We start from the raw sequence: 15,947 nt of genomic DNA, 5'->3' as shown, positions 1-15,947 counted from the left end.
GGTATAAGATACATAAGGCTGATGTCTGCAGTATACCTAATGAGTCCCTGTAGCTGCTGGAAAGATGCTGTTGCTAAGATGGTTAATGTTACACATACTGCTGTGTCCACTGAGATGGTCATGGACCTATGTCAAAATATCAAACAACCAAATTGTCAAAACCTATATGGTCAAGACCGTATGGTCGGCAATTCAGTCCGTCGAACAACAAACCCAAACACCACCTGCAAACAATACAGATAACGCTTTTGTAGGGGGACAACCCCCCTGCACCCCCACACCGTGTGATAATCATATTCATCAACTCTGACATCATACTATAGTGGGAAAAAGGACAAATTCCCCAATCCCTACTGTACTGTGATCTCAGTCAGAATGGTTCGATGGACTGAATTATCGAACATATGATCTTGACCAATTTGGCATTTTAGCTGTTCAAGGTTTTGAGATAGACTCAATGGGCAACCCTTGCATCCTCCTTGATTCTGCTTGTTAATGACAGTTCAACTAGGTCTCAGTAATGGTCAATTATCTGTTGGTCCAAGAGCTGCTTATGTAAAGCACTGATAATATGTACTACAGTGGTGTGAATGGCCACCACATGCAAAATTACAGGCAATGATATTGATGGTTGCCACTAACATATGCTGTTCAGCAACAGCATCTGCTAGTCCTAGCATACCAACAGCTCTGTACACCAAAAAAACACTAATACAGAGAACAGGTTTGTGCTGCAGCACAGTATGTCTGTTTTATGTTTCAGAACCACTCCAGCACGTCTGATGTCATCATCTCCACAATCCATGTTCCTCACTTGCATGGGATCTCTCATTTACATATCACTGAATGGTCAAATTTGTATGTGCTGCAAACAGCACTGTTTGTTACACTGCAGAGCTGCACTATTTCTCTGAAGCACCAACTCCAAGTGCTTCTAGGCTGTGTTAATTTTTACTGCATACTTGACTAAAGGTCTAAGAATCCAAGTGAGGAATATTAAATACTGTTCTGAAATACATAGATAAAAAAATCATAGAAAAATTTTTCTTTTAAACTATCACATGTCCTCCAAATCACAGCTGCAGAAATCACGTGTTTTGCGACAAAAAGGGAGAACTGAGAGTGATATAAGCAAGACTAAATGGTTAATTTACTTTGGATTCTTCTGTTTGATAACTCATGGCCATCAGCTACTGTGTTATTTAACAAGTCTGGTGTGCTGACCGTGATAAATGTAAGTATGTCTCTGTACTTCGTTACCTTTAGGATCTAGGATGAACAATGCCTGTTTCTGCAAAATCATTACCTTAAAATTGTACCTACAATGTTCAAACATGACTCCTTATGGGTTTTCTAAGCTGCAGTTTTCAATTTTATATGAACAGGAATGCCGTACTGATAACCTGCTGTGTACAGAAGAGTTACAGAAAATACACAGACCTTTGCATTGACTTTTCACTTGGTCAGGATTGGAGAAGGATCATAGGACATGTACATGCACTACTACTATACAGTGATATGGTCTGCACCACTCACCCATGTTTGTACAGTCTACATTGTCCCACTCGATTCCTGTATGTGATAAGCATCATAGATAACCAACTACAGAATCTGTTTTTGTAAAAGTATAAGTTGCAGAGATGCGAGATCCCTACAGCTCTTTGATATAAATTGTATGCAGAGTCATAGCAGAAGGAAGAGAGCATTTATAACTAAGGGCGTGGTTATAAACAATGGTGAAGGGGAGTGGTATTTGTGATGCTGCACAGGCAGTCCTGACTATGCTCATTATATAACCTAACAAAAACCAAACAGAAGGACCTTCGGTCAAGTGACAAGCCAAGAACAACAATACCAAATCAGAAACAAAACATAGCTTGACACATCACAGCGGAGTTTACATGTTTAATACGAAACAAACGTGTTTTTGCTCTTAGTTACTTCAAGCAGTAATATACAACAGTAAAGCTTTATATACCAGTTTAAAATTCACATGACTATGATATCACATCAAATAAGACTTCGATAAGCACATAATTCATTAACATAAATAAAAATGCAATATTTAATGTTTTAATCCTCTCTCCTTTTAAACAGAATGATGTGTTTTTGATCTGGCAAAATGATATTCCTTCATTAAATAATTTTATGAGTATCTAGAAACTACTGCTACTTTCCTGAAGTTTGTTAAGAAATACTCTGAACAAGAGATGGAATTTCTTGATTTTAAACAGTTACAGGATGCAATGGATATGGATGAGCTTTGTACAGACTTCATAGATAAGGAATATGATCATAATGACCTGCAGAAAGTGACAGATGTGGTCATGTCAGAATGTGACAAAACAGCTAAACCTTTTTTTTAGTCCAGGTACACCTTTTAAGTATGATAATGATAAAAATAACATTAATGGCAATTTACATTTTATTTCTACCTTCTCTAGGGATTACGGTCAAATACGCAGTATTACAAGAAGGAACTAGAATACCTTAACCACTAAAGTGGATATTTTATATACAGTGGGGAACACACCCAAGTTCTCTTGGAGAAATAAAATGAAAAAGAAGGTAGTCATAAGAGGAAATATGCTAAAATTATATTAATTAAGGAACATTTCCATATAAAACTTGCTCTATCTGTGCATATACAGATGAAAAGAACAGTCATATGCATATTAAAACTGTCCTGTGTTATTATTTTAAATACTACGCTGTGTTCTACCCAAAACTTTATTTATCTGAGTGCAATACATGCAAGGCTTATTATGTTGGAAAGAATAGAATGTTCATAGAATTTACTTTGGAACACCTCTCTGATATACTTAGATATAAGAGCACTAACACTCTAGCTAAAAATGTTATTGAGAAAGGCGAGAGACATTCATTTAAATTTCAAGTTTTACAGTTGATACAACTGAACATTGGGGGCAGGGATCTGTTAACTCCATATGGAAGTTACAGAACTCAGATGGATTTTAATACTAGAGTTCTATATCTCAAGGGTTAAAGTACCATGTGGCACTGAAACCTCTTTTAAACGGCTCCTTTTTGAGTAATTCCAGATATGATCCTTTGCAAGCCTACCTCCCAGTAGCCAATGTTTAGAGACCAAGAAATGAGAGGCCCAGTGAGGAATTACAGACAAAAGAATGAGTCATTAATGCAGTGGCTAGTCAAGATCCCCAACTATTGGAGTGACTTGGGCAATGACATTAACAAGGCAGGTGTGCACATCAACCCATCAAGCTCTGGACTTCAACATATCCCCCTTAAAGTGTCGCCACCAAATGCATAGATGGGTAAATTCTCAAAATCATACTGCAGGAGAGGAGAGTTGGCAGACACTTCATCCCATCTTCTCCAGTGAACCCTACCAGCTACCAAGTTCATTCCTGAAATTGTGGCTGTCAGCAGTGGGCACATATACCTTGCATCTAAAGCAAAGAGCGGAGTCATGGAGGACTTTTCCTCCTGGACCATCAGGGTTTTCTTAGAAGATCACAGCAGGTTACTAGGTTAACAGCTCTAGAGTCTCTTTAAGACCAGCCATTTGAGATCAGATTTTCTCAATCATCAATACACACAGGCTAAAATGGCTTTGGTATATGCCTATGCATTAGGCCATCTTCAGACAGCCTGTGTCAGTGAGGGCCACAGGCGACAAGCCAGGGGTGAATTTGTGATTTCTCATCCTTTTGTCTAAACTGCATTTGAATAGGCTTAGGGAAGATTTCACATGAACGGGTATTCCATTCCAGAGAAGTGATAATCTCCAAGACAAACACCTGTCCCTCCAATATGCTCTGTTTGTCACAGACAATATTTAGATCCTTAGACTGAGCAACTCTAGTGCTGTTTGTTTTGCAAATCAGAGCCATCTGGGGTGAATAGGAGAATGCCTTGTAAGTGAGACATAGAGGGCACCTCAGTAGTTTGTAGGAGACTCAGTACAGGGCTTTGAGGTGGTCCACACAGGACACATCATTTATACCTTGTATTCCTTTAGTGAGGAACCTCTGTGGCCACTCCAGCTGTTGCAAATGCTTAGTCTGGCAAATGCCAAAGGGTGGGTTGTATTTAATTATTGGTTTTATAAGGACTGAATATAGTGGGATTATGATCTTCCTATATCTGCATGCCATGTCCTTGCTTAAAAGTTGCACCCATGTAGAAGTATTTTCTCACTATCATGGATACATGGAGATCAAAGTTTAGGCTACTGTTCCTTACCACTCAGTCTGCTCTTAGGGGATTGCTAAAAATGTTGTCATTTACAGGGCTGGTCATCTTCCCAAAGGGAATAACTATGCATTTTTTGCATTGTGTTTTAGGCCATGGTACCAGTTATTTGTCTCTGTCAGACCCTCCTGGGGGATATCTACGTCTTTAGGAAATTCAGTGATTGTACCCAGGTTGTAGTCATCAGCAAATGTTGGCAGCCAAAGGCCCTCCACATTTGTCTTGACCTCAGAGGGGTATATTTCAAATAGGAGAGGTCACAGTATTGAGCCCTGTGGAACACCACCACTAACAGGCCTCTTGGTGGAGGTGGATTCCCCCCACCTTTCATGTGTCCTATCTGTGATACATTTGGAAATCCATCGAGTGACACAGGGATTTATGGCTAAATTTGTGAGCTTGTCTATAATTCCATAGTAAGGTACTGTATCAAAATCCTTTGCCAGGTCAAGATGGGCAGTAGGTACCATTTCGCCATCATCCACGGCTCTAGTGATCCTCTCAAAGAACTCCACCAAATTTAGTAGACATAACCTGTCACTGACAAAACCACAATGGGATGCATGCAGTGTTTGAAGATTTCCTGTGTCTTTGTTTATCAGATCCATGATAATTCTTTCCATGACCTTGCATATATGACTAGTCAAACTTATGGGTTTGTAGTTCCCTGGGTCTGGTGATGATCTGCCTTTGTGTAGACGGTTGACCACTGCAGTCCTCCATTCCATAGGGATGAAGCCTGTCTGTCAGCTGTGGCTGAGTAAGATTCTAGTGGGCCTGACAGGTCATGTTTTAATCTATTTAAAATGTATCCAGGGATATTATCAGGACCTACTGATGCAATGTTTTAGTTATGGAGAGTGCAGTGAGAGCCTTTTCTTTAGTGATACAGCTGGGGGAGAAAAGGTAGAGGGTATTTCCAGGAGGCGGAACTGAGGGATGAAACTGGAGCTAAATTTGTCAGCCAGCAAATATGCTATGTCCCTGGTTCAGTTTAGGAGGTTCCATTTACCATTACTTCAGCACACTGTTGGGTGCTCCCTTTAAGATTTCATACATAACTAAAAAATGTCTTATGGGTCATCCTTAGCCTAGGAGGCTAATTTTGCCTCAAAGCTGACTTTAGTGGACTTGATTGGCCTCCTGAGTTGCTTGGTGAGGCTGATGAGGGATTTATTTGTCTTTTGGATACGGCCCTTCCTACTGTTGGTCAGGATTTTCTTTTTCTTCTTGTACAACCTATTTATACCTGGGGTCCACCAAGGAGAACTGTTTCTGGAGTTTGTCCTAAGTTTACTTTGGTTTAGTACTACTGTTTCAATACATTTACTTACATGCTTGTAGAAAGTCTTCATAAACACATCAGCAGAGGCCACCATGTTCTTAGAGTTTGGGTTGGGGATGGCATTTTGCTATGACATCACTTTATAGGAGGTAGTTAGTCTTGAGAAAAAAATTTTAATGGATCTGGGGTTTGTTGGGAGTTTTGCATATATATTTATTTCAAGGGTGATCTCTTTGTGATCTAATCTGACCAGTAAAGACATTACACAACATGGTTGGGGGGTATGCATTGTTCCCTCACATTTGTGAGTAGCAGATCCAGGATATTTGAAACCCTAGTAGGTGTGCAGACTAACTGTTCCATAGGTTCATATAACGTTACTATGCTAACGGTCCTACAGCCCTTAGAAACCTAACCATATTTACCCAGAGTTTCCCCAATTGTTGGTGGCTAGGTGAGTGAAATTCACATAGGTAAGGGTCTGTGGCAGTAAATACCAACTTCCTTTCTTCAGAAGGGACATGGGTGCCACCCCAGGAGTGAACTTGTGGTCACCCATCCATTGATCTAGGTTGTGTCTGAAGAAGGTCAGGGAAGGGCACTGTTTTACATGAATTAGAATATAGTTCCAGAGACGTGACAGTCTCTGAACGATGTATCTATCTTTCCAGCATGGCCTGTTCGTCAGAGGCTAGGTTAAGATTCCTTGAGTGAGTGACCTTCTTGTAGTATGATGTATGAATGCTTAGTACTTCCATCAGGGCCAGGTCAGTGTCTGCCCTGTAAGCAAAGCAAAGGTCACTCCTTAGCAACTTGTAGGAGATGCAATACAGTGACAGGGTTTTCAGTCTTTCTGTGTGAGACTTGTTTGGTCTACCCAGTAATTTCTTGGTGAGAAACCTCTGTGGTCTCTCTAACTGCTGCAGGTGTCTGGTGAGGTACATGCAAAAGGGAGCACTGTACTCAATTACTGGTCTGATGAGGGCCAAGTATAATAGAATTATAACATCCTTGCATTTGCACTGACAAAGTCCAAGAACCTCTTAGTTTGTGGTCATGTGTTTCAAAGATGATGGTATGATAATTACAATCACCAATGAGTAATAAGGTGTTGGGTTGTATGGCAAGTGACTCCATTAAGTCCAGATATGAGGTATGCTTTTCCTGTTTCATGGTGGGGGGCCTATAGCTAGTGATGATGTGGTAGAGGGCTTAATTGGACATGGAGTAGCTCAAGAGAGTTAAACTGTTTGACCAGTGTAGATATGTACTGATCCTTAATGAAGACTGATACACATCCTCCTTTAGTTCTTTCATGCTCAGGTTGTTGTCTGAAAATATGGAAGGTATTCTAGTCCTGCATGGCCGGGGTACTTTCGGCACCTTTGAATCATGTCTCTGTGACTGCACAGACATCAGCATCTTCTAAAGTAAGAAGTGCTTCCAGAGACCGCAGTTTTCACTGACCAAATCCAGGAATCTTTCATCCTGCATGTTAGTGGTTGTGCATGTATCTCAGTTTATGGTGGGATAGTTGAAATTACCGAAGAATATGGTGTTGGGCTGAATTGTGAGCAAATGCAGTACATTCAAGTATGTCGTATGGTTATCCTGGATCATAGCTGGGGTCCTGTAGCTGGCAAGGATATAGTATGGGACTTTAAGGTTAGTTGAACATGGAGTAGCTCAAGTATGTCATATAGTCTGACCAATCTTATGGCGTGGTTACTTTTTATGTAGATCAATACACGTCCACCTCTTGTCCCTTTTTGTGTGGTAGCTGGTCTGTGTGTGTGGAAGGCATTATAGCCATGTACTGCCAGGGTGCTTTCAGCAGCTTTAAACTGTCTTGAGTAACTGCACAGATGTCAACACTCTCCAGGATGATGAGTGCTTCCAGGGAGTGGAGCTTTTGTTGAGACTCCTAGCACTGAGCAGTACATCCAACTTTTGTTTATCTTGTGTAAAATTTACTATGTTGGAAGGCTTATCAGATTGGTATTACCTAAAAGAGGCACTACAGGGGTGTATAATATTTTAGCCAATATCTGAAAGCCTAATCGGGACAGGTGCAGACCATGCCTGGCAAAGAGTGGCCTGTAGATCCTGTCCTCCCAAGCTGACAAATACTGGACCCTCTTAGAATGACACCAAGTAACTGAGCCAATTGTTACAGTTAATCATTTTACGTTTATTTTCTGATGATATCATTGAAGAGGGTAGAATACTACTCAGTGCTAGGCTCATACCTGCTTGGGACTCAAAGCTCTATCATGTCTCTCTTCATGAAGTCCAGGGAGACAGGTCTCAGGTCATTTACACCCACATGGACTACGACAGAGTCATACTGGTACTTGTGGTTCAATGTTCTAAGTGCATGTACTTTCTGGCAGATCTTTCTCCCTGAAAAGCAACAATAGTCACTCCAATGACCAATATATTGGGTTGTGTGACAGTTTGCCTCAAGGGCTTAGAGGTTGGTTAAGACATTGTGAGATGTGGTTATGTGTGTCCTGAGAAGTGTCTTTGTAGAGTGCTTTGGAGATTACTGAGGGCAGTGTATGGGAGGCCTTTGAGGTTTGGGTAGGTTGCATTTAACAGACTCAATATAAGAAAGTTTGTCTCTCTCATCCATAGTAGGTGTAGTGTGTGTGTTACTGGCACCCTGTTTGGAGATATTCATGTCTATATGCGACAGCTTTACCTCCAAAGATAGTGTAATTACATCTCTCACATACTTTATCAGTCCCCTTAAGAATAATGTGGTTGTCAGTAAACATGAAACAATTGTTACATAGTCTCTGGATGCCCATTTCCACCAGGCTGGTTTCAGAGACAGTAGGAAAGTGCACATCCATGGCTGTGGATCCTCTTATTTGTGATCTCTGAGGAGTGTTGTGACTGGGGTTTGGAGATGTGCTGGAGAAAGAGGTCTAAGATTGATCTAAAACAACACTCTTGGGTAATGCTTCTCGGTGGGCAAACTAGCTGCTCTACATTTAGCTATATTCTTGAACAAATACAGCAGAGGAAGTTTTATATGTAATATTGTAACTCTAGGTGCCTGCATCTTCACAGGGCATTGTAATCCATTGCTGCATTGCACAGAACGGGTTATAGGGAAAGAGTTAGACAGGAATCCAATCAGTAAACAGAAAAAATGCAATAAATGATGCTCAGATCCTGCAGCACCTCCAGGAGCCTGAAAGCCTGATTTCCAGCTATTCTCAGTTACCAAGGGGTGATAGGACCAAGCCTTGGTCTTTCTTTCCTAAATGTCATGATCAGACGTAGCTTCAGCAGGAGTTGCAGGAATTTGCAAAGGAACATCCTATAGCGTGGAATGCAGATCATCTCCACTGCCACCTCTCTTCTGGCCTACTGAACCAAGGAGAGAGGGAGGACCACCTTCTTCTGACTGGCAAATAGCTTGACCTTTGCAGTTCCTTCACTTTCAGAAGGGATGGATCAGGCACAGGCTCTAAACATACAATCCCAGGACAGAGTTGCCGGAGTGAATAAGTCAATTAGCCATCTCGTTTGTGTCCATCAACATATCAATCAACATGGGCACCCCACTCTGCACAAAAGGTGTCATCTTTTGTACCCGAATTGAATTCAATAAGATATATAAGGCATGATGAGATCCATTGGTTTAGTTCATCTGATGAAGTTCTATTGTGAATGAAAAATGCTGTGATAAAGTTAAGCGTTTAATTATATGGTTCATTTTGGATTCTGTGTGATTAATAAACTCCTGTGCTGGCTTATAACTTCATGGTGGTCCTTATGTCTGAACTTCATATTTTGAGTTGGTTGGAGCCTTTGACTCTCTACTTGGGCACAGATTTCCTTGAACCTTGCGCCTGGCACTTCTTATACCACACAAAAGACCATCCCCCACAACATTTAGTGATGGAAGAACTCTCCTTAGCTCCATCGGGTTAAGTCAGAGCTCACACTCCTCCAACCATGCAGGAGCAAAGATGTGTCCATCACCCTGCAAGAAAAATGCCCATCAGAAGCTGTGATGAATTTCACAATAGAAAAGAAGAAGTGGGATATGTCCAGTTCCTCCAGGTACTAGGAGCAATGGCAAAGCACATAAAAAAAGTGTTTTAGCATGTGGTGGCTCTTAAGCAACTAACACTTCACAGCTTATGGCAATAATTGCACCGTTGGTCAAGCAAAGGACAATATGAAGTCTGGCAGCCATTAAGCCAAGTAAGTGCAGAAATGTCCATGCCTGGACTCTGTGTTGGGGTTGTGTTAGCCAGATGGCCAGATAAATGACCTTAGTCCTAGCCAAGTGCATAACCAACCAACAGCATTTTACAGTGAAAGTGACGGTCATCCAGAGCAAACCAAATAAATATCTTATGCAAACTCTCACAGACTGATGCAGTAAAAGGTGTCCATCATGTCCAGTGATGACATAAAGGCGCATTTGAGGAATATGAACATGAATCCTGCAGTTTGATCACACAAAACCAAATACTGTGGATACAATGGAGATCTGAGGTGGGACAAAAACTATCCATCTCCTTTGTTTATGGGAAGGACTGGAAGTAAAAACCCCAAACCTCCTCCTAAGCTACGACACCTTTATCTGACCCTCTGAACAGCAGAGTCTGGAAATGCCCTTAGCATAATGCTGAAATGGACTGATTTGTCAGAAATCCTTCTGGGGAAAAATTATCAGCTTCAGGATGTGAACAGAAGTATAACCCACTGGACCCTTGTACTGGTTTTCAAAGCCAGTGTAAACTCAAACAACAAATACCTCATCTGCAATCCCAGCCTGAAGTCAAAAATTCTGCACAGCAGCAAGTAAGTTGTTCTTTTGTGTAATTTAGTAGCTAACAAAGAGGGAGACAAAACTGGGCGATACTTCATTTGTTCCTTGGATGGCAAGGAGACTTCTTCCTGTTTTGGGAGTGGCTGGTCTTGGTAGACAAAGTATAAGTGAAGAGAAAAGGACCATTCAAGTCCCTTCAGTGCAGTTGCATTCTAATTCATCATCTGAACAGGCACCGAGAAGCGTCACCATAGAGCAATTCCCCTTGAAGCTGATATCCAGAGTTTTGTTCCCAAGATCCTCAGCAAAGCCCTTCTGCACAAGAGAACACCTCAGCCTGCTATACTGAGTTATGTGTCAGCCAAAATTTCTAGCTACCAAAAGTCTCCTTTAGGGAATCTTGTAGCCCAGACTCAAGGGGATTCTTAAGCTTTTTTAGAGTTTAACCTACAAAGTATAACTGAAACTTACAGAGGTGGTCTGAACAGTTGACTCTCCCACTATGTAGACTATTACACACTTTTACCAAACCTATACAGGGCTTTACTCTCCTTATCATGGGACAGTCTGAGAAAGTGCTGTAGTTTCTGGGGCCTTCACTTAGGAGTCAGCCTTATGTTTTTTGGTAAGGAGCTCTTTTCCACTCAGGTCACGGCTTAAAGAAAGACATCTGGTTCCTTGAGCTACAAAGAATTGGATACAATGAAATCCAGAATAAGACAATTGGATGGTTGAGGAGCTACAGCAGCTTTAATAAAGGGGTCTTTGGAGGCATAATGTAGAGCTCGCCTGGCTACCACCTGAAATACTTCTGGAGGAAGGAAGGAAGGCAACTTGAGGCCAATTCAAGCTGTACCTTATCAGCCCCAAGAGGCTTTTTCATAGGACAGTCATCCATGGTGAGGTGATGCAGTACACTATGGTAATGGCAGGCTTCCTTTCTACTTACATCTGCCCATATGATTTGCCTTAGGGATCAAGGCTCATAGTTAGGTAATAAAAAAAAGGTTCATAGGTTGAACACCCTACAGTTAGATTAAATAATTAATTATGCCTGAAATATTTAACTTAAATATCAAACAACTTGATATAACAAGAAAGTACTTTGCCTTTAATAATGACATACAGTAGTGTGTCCCTGGCCACCTGCATGGGAAATAAAGTGGTACAATCTACTGATGACAGCTTGTCAAGTTTACATCTGAATACACTACTTCTCGACTGTCATCTCCTGATCAGACCACTTACTCTAGCTGCCCCCTTCACACCAGCCTAGCTACACCTCTGGGAACCATTGCTTTTTTTCTCTATACATCAAAAGTCTCCCCCTGCACCTGCCTAATATCAAATTTATATACCACTTGCAACTAATACTGTCATTACAAAGAACAATTCTGTCAAAATCCTGAATTCCTTATTACAAAAGGATTTTTAATTTAATGTGGAACTGAAGCTCTAAGAACACTTAATTCCCCACTCAAAAAATCAACAATAAAGTCTTTTGGGACAAAAAAATATATCTTTAGTCTTCAACTTCTCAAACCATCCAAAAATACTTCAGAATAACTTTTGCTGAAACCCTTTCATTCAAAATGCATAGTGAGCTCATCACTTCTGAAGCTTTAAATCTACCAAAAGTACCTATGATACATTTTTAACATTTTCACATGAGACAGGCTACAGAGTTCTTAACATTTTATTACCATGGTTCACATATGCTCTACATACTACTGATTTTTTATTGGCAAACAAATACAGCATTCATACGTACTTCCAAAAATACAACACTAAGGTCCACTTATCTTTACAGGAATGGATAAAATTATTTAATTTAATATTACAAAACCCAAAATGGCTTACAGCTACAACTACAACTCTAGCCTTACATCTAAATAATCTAACATTTAACTTACTTAATGGCAACTGTTGTTACCCACTAAATAAACTCAGACACCCTTCATATTCTTTAAGATATCATGTTGGTTTAAGGTGTCACATGTCACAATATCTGCTAGCATGTACAGAAAAAGCCTTCAGTAAACCTGCAACTGCAAAAAATCTAGACAAATCCAAAATTAATAGGGAAACAAAGGTCCAAAATCAAGGACAGATTTTAAATATCAATCTTACAAACCTAGAAAGTCACTGAAGTAACTTTTTGTGTTAACATGCATTTTCTGAAGAGTATGAAGTCAACTTAAATATCATTTAGTGATTTCAATCCCCAATGATTTACCAGATGACCACACATTTTATGAAGATACAGGACCAACATATGAGGCAAAAATTGGGAAATTGTATTAAAATCTGGACAGTGGAGAGATATGGTGGAATCAAAAACCAAATAAGGCTTTGTAAAAAATTATTTACCCTACCGAAGGGGAAAAAAAGTACACTTGACAGAGAAAGCACATGCACATATTTCAGACATGGGGTAAAGCTACTTCTATCTACATTACTTAGTGAAACCTCATAACATTAATTTTATTGAGCTCTCACCTGATCCTGGTGTATTATCTGATGGCTTAAGCAGTCTTACAGTATATATGTCAACAGTATTTCTATTTTAGACTCATGAAAACAAAAATAGTACATCTTGGAGAAAATCACTACATTTTAGATAACTTTCCTCTGAAATATCACTCCTTGTATTATGCAATTATAACACACGTTACTATTTGTATATATCTGACATTACAACTTTATAATCTTCCTACCTGTACAGATCTGTTTTCTGATGAATAGTGGTAATATTTTCTCGTCTTTTGTTTCTTCTTGTGATCTTACATGCATCTACCTGTTTGTTCTTATACACACTGTATGCACTTGTCCTAATAATGCAAACATTTGTGTTGCCTTGTGACCTAGATCTTGACTGAAAAGGATGTATAACCAGCCCGTCTACCCAGTTAAACATAAATTAATTTCCATTAAATATATACCCAGAGTAGCTTATTATTCTAATCTGTCAGTGGAACAGCATATGTTTCATATGATGATGCAGGGAACCAATTAAAAAAAAAATCTTCGTATAGTGCCAGATAACAGCTACCAGGTCCCACATGCCCTGCAAACAAAGTTTTATTAATTCGTACAAACGAAACAATACAAATGGCAAAGCAGTATAAAGCCAGTGCATATTTCATCAGCATGACAAAATGCAACACATTGCTGGGCTACTGAATAGAGAAGGCTTAGGAAAAGGAGGAATTAGTGGTGAATTGAGAATCACTGTGGTTAGGGATTAAAAAATGTTTAAAAAAGCATTCAGGTATCTCCATTTATTATCAACAGTTTTCAAAAAAACAGTAACTGAGGAGAAAAATACTGACACAGGACAGCAGACCTCACAAAGGCAGCTTATGCTACGAGTTTTCTGTATTTCTTGCATTAACTTGACAATTACGTAAAATAATTTATAATCCAAGTTTCCATTCATGATCATTTATTCTTTTATTCTGGATACTAACATTAAAACTGAAATGATCAAGAATTTTCAAAACATCATTCAGTTTGGGGGGAGGGGAGTACACACAACAATCAATATTCACATATCAGAGGAGTTAGGAAAACATATACCATTCCTTTAAAGCTGACTGTTTTTCCAGGACAATTAGCTGTCCTACCACTTCAGTCAGGGTAGCTCATTAAACTGAATGAAGAAAAAAAATGGAGCAATACACAGGCAAATCAGTCATGTAATGCATTTTGCATCCATTTAAATAAAATAAAACTAACAGTGCTGCACATCGCTGGAAAGAGAAGCCTAAAATCTACTTATAGCTTTTATTTTCAAGTTTAAATACAAGCATGCATCAAATTAATTTTCAAGGGGAAAGTAGAAAATAAAAGTTGTTCTCTTTCACAGAATACAATGTGCAGTATCTTAAATGACAGAACATTTTCTGAGGCAAAGTTACTCATGCTGTGTTCAGGTGGTAAATATATCAATATTCATGCATAAAGTGGGTTGTAGAGAATAACTTTTTGATATCCAACTAAAGAAGAGTAGAAACAAAAGACAAAAAGGGAGAATGCAACAAAAACGGGGTAATGACAGATACTGTCAGTAACAAACCACACAAGGACAAGCACATAACATTTCAAGCGGCAAGAGACAGGAAGAGAGACATACAAAACACATCAGTGATAAAGACTTTGACATATTACCCCAGAAGGATTCAATCCTGCTAACAAACCAGTCAGGCAACACGTAAGCAGAAGTCAAACCCTTGTGGGTTACAACACATTCATTTTAAAATTTGACCAAAGACGAACACTGAAAATAAGCTTTGTGTGTGCAGTTGGTCTTTCCCCCCAATATGCATGAATACCGCTTGGGTTCCCTTGTGCCGAAGCATGCTAAGGTAAGAGCCAAGCAACTTGCGAGGAACTAAATCGTTACATACTCTGCTGCTCTCCCCATCCGAAATAATTCCAATTGCCTAAAGCAAGGCAAACGGTGGCAAAGGGGGAAAAAAGAGAACTTCAGACAAAATACTAGAATTAAGATCATGGGGATATGTTGCGATTTTCAAACCTTTGTTAATGTTCTTGCCACTTCCAAAAGTGCAGACATCTACTGCAGCCATGCAATTTTAAAGCATCAGTTATTTTAGGAAACCTCATTTTTGCCTCCAGAACAAGATTTTTACACCCTGTATGAGGCACTTACAAATTATTGTTACTGGCACAAATCCAAATAAGATTTACAAAATTATTGCAGGGAAAGAATGGGAGTCCTGTTGTCACTAATTACTTAATTTAAGTTAAAAGCTCTCTGGTGCAATTATCTCAGACTGAAGTTAAAAGGTGTACCTCTGATGCTGCTTTTAAATAAATATGAATGCACCTGAGAGGGTCAAACAGCTAAACAAAATGTGATGTGCCATCAAGATGGATTAAATTTATCTTTATGCACGATTACCTTACAGTGCAACAACAAAGAAAAACAAAGAAAGAAAACCTAGAGTTATTAAATCAGTGGTTATTTATAGCAGAAAAACATATTGAGCATTAAATGTTTCTTAAGTTCCAGTTTATATCTCTACCCTTTAAATGTTAAAAGACAAATTAATAAATAGTTGAAAAAGGAACACTTTACATCTCCTTTAATATAAGGAGCTAAACCTACTGCAACTCTGACAGCATGTAAAGAAAATCATTTGCTTACTTAATGAGTTTACATTTCTCATTTTTCCACATTTTTCACTTTTAAAGATTAATAATGGTTTTGTGTTACCCATCTGTTGCTGGCGCACCCTAATTACCAAGGCTGTGTACTGACTGCATCTCACAGTTTCCAATACTGCATAATAAACAATACAAGCAGACTTACCAGTCAATATAATGGAATTTACAAAGAAAACATATTCCACCCACATTTCACTTGCCATTTCAAATTTAGAAGCAATGACAATTACTTCCAGTATATACCCTCCACTTCAGAAATAAACAATCATTTGAGCAAGAGACAAAAAAAAACGGCGACAGCCATTCAGCCATTATTTTGTTTACAGTCACACTTAGTTAGGTACTAATTGTTGAATGGCTCCTTTTCTTCCCTAATAACACACCCTTTCTTAATATCCAGGCTGTATTAAATGTGCATTATGCAGCGCAGTG

This window comes from Protopterus annectens, chromosome 1.part1, assembly GCF_019279795.1.
Source record: "Protopterus annectens isolate FY-2018-M chromosome 1.part1, PAN1.0, whole genome shotgun sequence".
NCBI lineage: Eukaryota > Metazoa > Chordata > Ceratodontiformes > Protopteridae > Protopterus > Protopterus annectens.
The sequence above is the reverse complement of the archived record's forward strand: the minus strand, read 5'-3'. Positions refer to the sequence as shown.